We start from the raw sequence: 7,651 nt of genomic DNA, 5'->3' as shown, positions 1-7,651 counted from the left end.
CTCTTCCCTCATTTGTATTTATTCATTTTTAGTTATGGAAATGCTACATGATTTTCTAAATTTGGAGTTCATAAAGGATAACCTTCACGTTAGTACATACAATAAATTTTACTGTTTTTCCCTAACAGTTGACAAGTATTGAAGTCTGCTTTGGTCATCATTTTTATGTATGTGAGATTTTGGTTTTTGTTTGCTTTTTGTTTATTTAGAAATAAAGACTGGTTAGAAATTATAGTTTGTATGATTAATTAGGAAGAGATTTTTCTCATGGAAAGAATAGATAACAGTTCTGATTTTTTTTTTTAACCTCTGTGGTATGTAAACTAAATTCCTGTATTAAATTGGGTATATTGTCCCAAAAGAAGTCATGGAGTTAAATACATATGGTAAACGTTTCATGGGAGCAAACTGGCTCTTCAGCTTCTAAATTTATGGTTTCTGTTTTTTTTTTTTTAATTTTAATAAAGAATTATTAGTTTTAAAAGCGTGTTAGAAGTAAAGAAGAAATACAGACAAGCATACATAGAATAAGTGAAGTCCTATTCATTATCTGAATTGTATTTCATGTACTGAGATAAGGAAGCAAAGATGTGTGAAAGGTTCTTTGTGTTTTTTATATATACATTTATGGTTTCCAGCTATGTCCTCTTACTAAACTAGCTAGGGAGGATATCTAGTTGCTTCTTGGCTCTTTTTTAGTAGCATGTTGAATTGAGTGGACATACTAGAACTGACAATTAAAATTCAACATCTGAATTCCTCAGTTTTGACATGAACTTGCCTCTGGCCAGGGCAGTGACTATTCCTGAATGAAGATTGGTTGTTGAGAAGAAGATGGTAACTATAGAAACTGGCATCTCGGTGGATCTTCCAACACCACAAGCTACCATTATAGTGTAAATCTAACCGGAGCCAATGTTACAAAAAACCTAAATTTTGTCAATAACATATTTACTAAAGAGACGGTCTGGGCCTGATAGAGCTAACATACACATTTTGTTTAATCCTATATAGTTTAGCTTTGAGATAACATACTGCAATGATTTTCCTACTCTTTAGCACCTTGTTCAGGGGAAATCTTTAATGTGTGTAAGCAAATGTAACAGCAAGGTGAGTGGTTTTGGTTGAAGCCAAATTGGGGGTTGGGGATGCCCTAGGGCCTACAGATTGTTGCAGAGGAAGGAGTGTCTCCTTTCAGGTGAATTCAGAGGGCTGGAGAAGATGGTGGGTTCATGAGGAGCTTATTTTAGCAGCTAATAACTTGTTTTTACCATTTACATAGACTTAAAATTGGAGGTGCTCTCATATCAAAGACTTCTTTTTTTTGATGTAATTTACTTCATTCACATTCCTTTACAAGGTTATTACAAGGTTATAGTAATAGCTAGCTATGGACTCCTTTTGTAGTCAATTTTTTTTTTTTTTTTTTTTTTTAAACTTTGCTTCCTACCTTTTATCTTCGGTGCCCTTCATGGCCAGTCATAGCCACTGGGCACGCTCAGTAACCAGAATAAGTTTTGAGAGTAAGGTGTTTTTTCGCCAGAAGCCTCCATCGTCTAGGGCTGGAAAGAGACATATGTTGGGAGACCCTCTTACCTATCTCATACAACAGATTTCTACCCTTGCAGAGCTGTTGCTGACACTTCTAATCCTTGCAGAGAAACATTCACTGAAGTCGGTGGCCATCCCAAGTAATCTCAGCCTTCTTTTTCAGGGAATTTTCGTGGCTACATATGCAAGTACTCTGCTTGTAGAATAATCTGATTATACCAATTTTGAGAGCTCAAGAGTTCTCAGAACTGCTGCAGACATGGTACAGTATTAAACTGAGTTTGCAAATCTTAGATGGAGATGGTTTTAAGGATTAACAGACTGTAAGTATTCAGTATAGTGCCTGGCATATTTGTAAGTGCTCAACAAATGGATGTTATGAGGCCCTGTACACACTTCCTTATGTGATCTTGTACACACTTTTCCCATATCTCACTGTATACTGTTATTAGCAGGCCCTTTTCTGTGGAGAGTGGGAGAAGGTGACTGATCTTGCAAGTAATTTTTACACACCTTTAAGTTGAACTGAAAGTTTAATAAGAGCATTAACATGTATTATGAGCGCATCACTGTCTATGTGTCTTTATATCAATGACTCCTCACAATCCAGTGAGGTAGACATTATCCCCATTTCACATACAAGGAAACCAAAGCTTAGAAAGGTGATTATGTGTTAGATTAACGGAAAGGAAAATAACAAGCAGGTTATATTAGTGGTTAATCAGCATTCTAGGTGGACTATGGTTTCTAAGGCCCCTCTTTACTTGAAACTATGAGCTGCCAAGGAGTTAACTTTTAGAATTTCCTCTCTAGTTCTAGTTCAATGAAGATGATATTACAAATTATAGTTGATAATACCCATTTGTGTTTCCTAAGAAATTAATGAATATGAAGGAAACTAGCTTGACTTTTATTTTTATGTAAATAACAACGGTAGTTGAGTGTCAATGTCATGTAATGATGTATTCCCAGTTTACTTGGGTCAGATTTAATCAAGACAAAATGAAATGTGGCTTATATTCATACATTTGCATAGGCCAATTTGCTCACTTGATTGGGTCATAGTTCTATTGAAGCCAAAGTCACAGGTTTCATGCATGTGCAGCCCAGTACTGTACCCAGAGAACTTCCTGCCACAAACTGTACTTGACCTTGTCCAGTTACCTTAACTCGTGTCTTTAGGATCTGGTTTGAGAGTGATTGACACAGGAAAAATAATGATCTCCATGCATAGGAAATTCAAAGGACGTACATTTGGGTCGGTGGTATGTAGAGAGAAATTGTTATGATTTTTTAGTCTTAGGTCAATTTTGGCTCATTATAAGACATTAACTTCTTGGGCGGCTGGTTAGCTCAGTTGGTTAGAGCGCAGTGCTTAACCAAGTGAACAAGGTTGCCGGTTCAATCCCACCTGGGCCACTGTGAGCTGCACCCTCCACAACTAGATTGAAACAACTACTTGACTTGCAGCTGATGGGTCCTGCAAAAACATATTTAAATAAATAAAAGTTTAAAAAAAGATACTAACTTCTTCCCATAGTTGGTTTATTTATTAAAATATTCAAACCTTAATTTGAATGCTTAATTTATATAGCATTGCAATTTCCAAACCTGCTGACTATCCCTGAATAAAATGGGTATTTACCTATTTTAAGGAGAAAAATGACATCATCATTCAATATAGTGGCCCCTGGAATGATTTTTTTTTAAAAAATTGACACTGTACTTTATTGTAGTGGTAAGTAAAATAAGATGTGCATAAGAATATGGATATATTTCACTTGCCTCATGTAAGTTTAAAGTACACAAGTGCTTTTCATTCCTTTTTGAAGGCCTCCATATATTGGAGCCTCATAATTCCCTGTCATGATTAAAAGGAACCCTAGTGGAGTCAGGTAGTACAAGGGTGATCGTATAAAAAAAACTTTTTCCATATACTGCATTCAGTGAGAGATGTGAAAATTAATAAGACTGCTTTTGTTTTTCATTTTCTCTATGCAACCAACAAGCCAGAAATAATGTGCTGGTTCAGAAGAATTAAAGGTCAGTTTAAAATGTCAGCACCTATTGTTTACTGTGGAAAGTGAGGCTGCCAAACCATTTCAAACACTGTGAGCTATTTGATTGCAAGGAAGGGAGGGAGGTCCTTATTGTACCATCAAATTAGAGAAATATTGCCGTTGTTAATAGTTTTCATATTCCAGTCCATAATAGCTCTAGTCTGACAAACACTTAATTTTTCAACTTTATTCAAATAGCTTTGATCAGAAATGACACTTTCAGGGAAGAAGAGTGACGATACACCTGAAGGCTGGTCAGATAAGACCACCATAGAGAAGAACTCTAGAGCCTCGGGAGCAGAAGCTATGACCTCTGCTTTTCATAGCTTTCACTATGGGAGCCCGGACTGCAGGCTTTCCGTCATCATTTTACTTCACCATAATCCCAGATACTACATGGCCTCTGTACTTGGAGTGAGAGATCCTCTTCAAGGTCAAACCAACAGCACTGGCAAACACAGTTTTGTGATTTGTGTTAAAAGGTTAGAAAACACCTCCATTACCATTTCCCAGAGGACTGTCTATTCCAGTGAACTGAGAGTCACCACTCAGGAGATTTTACGTGAACTGGCGTTTTCAAAGAACCTGGTGTATGGAGAACTGGTTTTCAAGTTGTTCTCAGAGGAGATACTGGAACCACTACAGGGAATGTGAGGAAGACAAATGGCAGGGCCCGCAGGCCTGGTGCCTCTGTTCCAAAAAACTTCACTTTCACGTGTTTTGTGTATTGTTTTTGGTTGTTTGTTTGTTTCTAATATAGAAAAAAAATTTTGAAAGAGATACACCTTTTACAAAACTTAAATGTTACTGTAATATTCTAGTCTTTTCACACAAACTCTTCTGCCTAGCGTATGAATCTTTTCTGACTTTTAAAGTTCTGTAGAATTATCAAAACATAATTAATGGAATATAACCATTAGCTATCACAATCATTGTGATTGTGGGAGAATCAGTAGTCACAGCAGAGCATATCTTCCACTGGTTTAAAAATAATTGCCTGATACAAATATGTTTTACTCTATTTGGACTTTGTAATTGTTTTTGTTTGGGACAATTGGGAGTTTGCCCACATTCTTTCAAGATTTGCTTGCTATACACTATTATGTTTAATTACCTAGGTTATTGCTTCCTTGTGCACATGTTGCCTGGTAAGACAGGGAATAAGGGAATTTTGTAAAAGTGCTCATAGAGCCAAAATGGGAGTCAGAAACTACCCCAAGACTTGTAAAATGAAAAATCCTCAAGAGAAAAACATATCAGGGGGCTGGTCCGGTGGCTCAGGCAGTTGCAGTGCCGTGCTCCTAATGCCGAGGTCACAGGTTTGATTACCACACGGGCCAGTGAGCTGCACCCTCTATAGCAAACATCGTGACCAACAGCCCTCCCTGGAGCTGGGCTGCCGTGAGCAGCCGGAGGTTGGCATGAGCTGCTGCGGGCTGCTGTGAGTGGCCCACAACCAAGGACCGACTGCCTCAGCTGGTGGGAGGAGCGCAAGGCTCATAATACCACATGGACCAGAGAGCTGTGTCCTACACAATTAGACTGAGGAACAACAGCTTGAACCGGAGGGGTGACGGGGGAGGCGGAAGAAAGGGGAAAAAAAGAAAAAAACATATCAGACCCAACCACTACTAAGGCAGGGCCTATGATAAATACAAATCACAGACTTCCTTTTTCTGTCACAAATGTCAGAAACACTTGGCATCTGAGTGCATTGCATTTTTCCCCCCTCATTTCTGAACAGCTCAACTTGGAAAGGTCAGTGTATCTCTTTGGGAAAAATCTTTTCTTATAAATTGGAATGTTTGCACACACAACTGTAGGAAATGTTTAATATTTGCTTTGATGCGACAGCAGTTTGTTGAGTAGAGTAGAATTGTTCTTATTTTTCCATTTTCCTGCCTGTTTGTACATTATAGACACCCATATTACGGAAAGCAACGTTGAGGTGCTTCTTTCTGTGGGATCAGATCATCCTGTCCACAAAACCAGCCAACGCCTTGGGCTTCCTTTGAAAGGCAAGCTATGTTCCATCTCTTTCCTGAGGCAAGACTCATTTGTGAGAGACTTTGTTCTGAATAAAAGCAGTAACTTTCCACAGACTGTACACTGAAACCCTGGAGAAGGGGGTGGGGGAAGTAAAAGACAGTAACTGCTCCAGGATCTCCTCTTTAACCTCTGCATAAATTTGTTTCAGTGTGGAAAAGATATGTAGTGTCCAGTATTTTAAATGAGTTAACTTTGAGTTATTCCATTTAAAGAAGGATACAGGTCATTAAGACAACAAAGCAATTTGCTATTTGTGATCAGCTGTGTTCAATTTGATAATCAACATAAATATTTGTGGTTCCTGGAGAATTCTTTTTTACCAGAGCACATCTTTCCATCCATCTTGATTTGATGAAGAACAGTGCTGTGTTGGTGTGGTTATATTCGTTTCTGTAGCAATAAGTGGAGACCAAAAATATGTTTATGGTGGGTGCTGGACTAATTGGGGGGATCACTTCATAAATTATATAAATGACTAAACCGCTACGCTGGACACCTGAAACTAATATACTATTGAATGTCAATTCTTAAAGTAAAAATGTGTTAATTTAGCAACAAAAATAAACACAACGAGAGACAGTGAGGAAGATAGCATCTAGGTGTTGGTTTGGGCTGGACTACAGGAAGGGACGTGAGTCAGCAAGGCTCATTATTTTGAGACAGTTCTGGTTATTCACCTCCAGAAATAGTTCCCTTTCCATTTCAGCCAAATCCCTCTATTGTGCTGTGTAACTGCCCATGTGTGTGCCACGTGTATTCCAGTAGAAGCAATGGCCTTTCAGAGACAAACCACCCCTCTCCACATGTACACCTCTTGCCATATAGCCTATCCCTTCTCGTCTGCTCAAGGCTTCCCTTCTTCAGTTAATCTTCTCTCTCCTACATCTTCCATTTCCTTCTCTCCTTTGGCTCAACCACAAAGCATATAAGCTTGCTCTAGCTCCTCTCGATATTAAAAAATAAAACAAACCCTTATCATTCGCTTCTCCTTGTAACTACCACCTGCCTTCCTGCTTTCCTTCAAGGTAAAACTTTTAAAAAAGATTAGCTGCACACGTCAATTTCTACTTTCTCTCTCCTAGTCACTCTCCAATCCACTCCCTCTGGCCTTCTCCAAAGAAATGATCTTGACGGTCACTAAGACTTTGTTGTTAAAGCCAGTGGACATGTATCTGTTCTCATGTTACTCAACTTCTTGGTAGGGTTTCAATACAGTTGACTACTCCACTCTTGAATCACTCCCCTCTCTTGGTTTTCATAATGCTACATTCACCTAATTTTCCTCCGTTAGGCAGCCTCTTCTCAGGCTGTTTTATTCATTCTTCACCCTCTACCCCTATCTAAATGTGGAAGTGCCCCAGGACTCAGTCTTTGCCCTTCTTTTCTTCTTTACATTCATCCTGGATGATTTCGTCCATCTCATAGTTTTAAATAGCATGTAAATGCTGAAGAAGCCCAATTTTATAAAGAACCCTAGCCCTCACAACTCCTATGATTTTTCATATCCATGTGTGCAATTACTCACTTGACATTTCCACACAGATATTTAATAGACATCGCAAATGTATTTTCCCAAATTTCTTTCTCTTGACCTCCTTATATTCTCAATAAATGGCACCACCACTGACACCACCGTAGCTCAAGCTAAAAACCCGAAAATCATCCTTGATTTCTTTTTTCCTTAAACCCTACATTACCCCTCTCCCCACCTCTAATTTATCAGCAAATCACAGCAGTCCTGTCTTCAAGCTATATCTTCAGTTATTCAACTTAATCTCTCTATCCGCTTTCACCTCCAAATTGTCGTAACTACTCATTGTCATAACTACTATAGAACCCTAAATGGTCTTCCTTCTTCCATTCCTGCTTGCTTACAATGCATTCTGCATTATAGCAACCAGACTGATTGTGGTAGTGATGGTTTGGGGACAAAAGGAAACCAGGGACAGAAGGAAACCAGGGACAGAAGGAAACCAGATTATATCATTGCC

This window comes from Rhinolophus hipposideros, assembly GCF_964194185.1.
Source record: "Rhinolophus hipposideros genome assembly, chromosome: 13".
NCBI lineage: Eukaryota > Metazoa > Chordata > Mammalia > Chiroptera > Rhinolophidae > Rhinolophus > Rhinolophus hipposideros.
The sequence above is the reverse complement of the archived record's forward strand: the minus strand, read 5'-3'. Positions refer to the sequence as shown.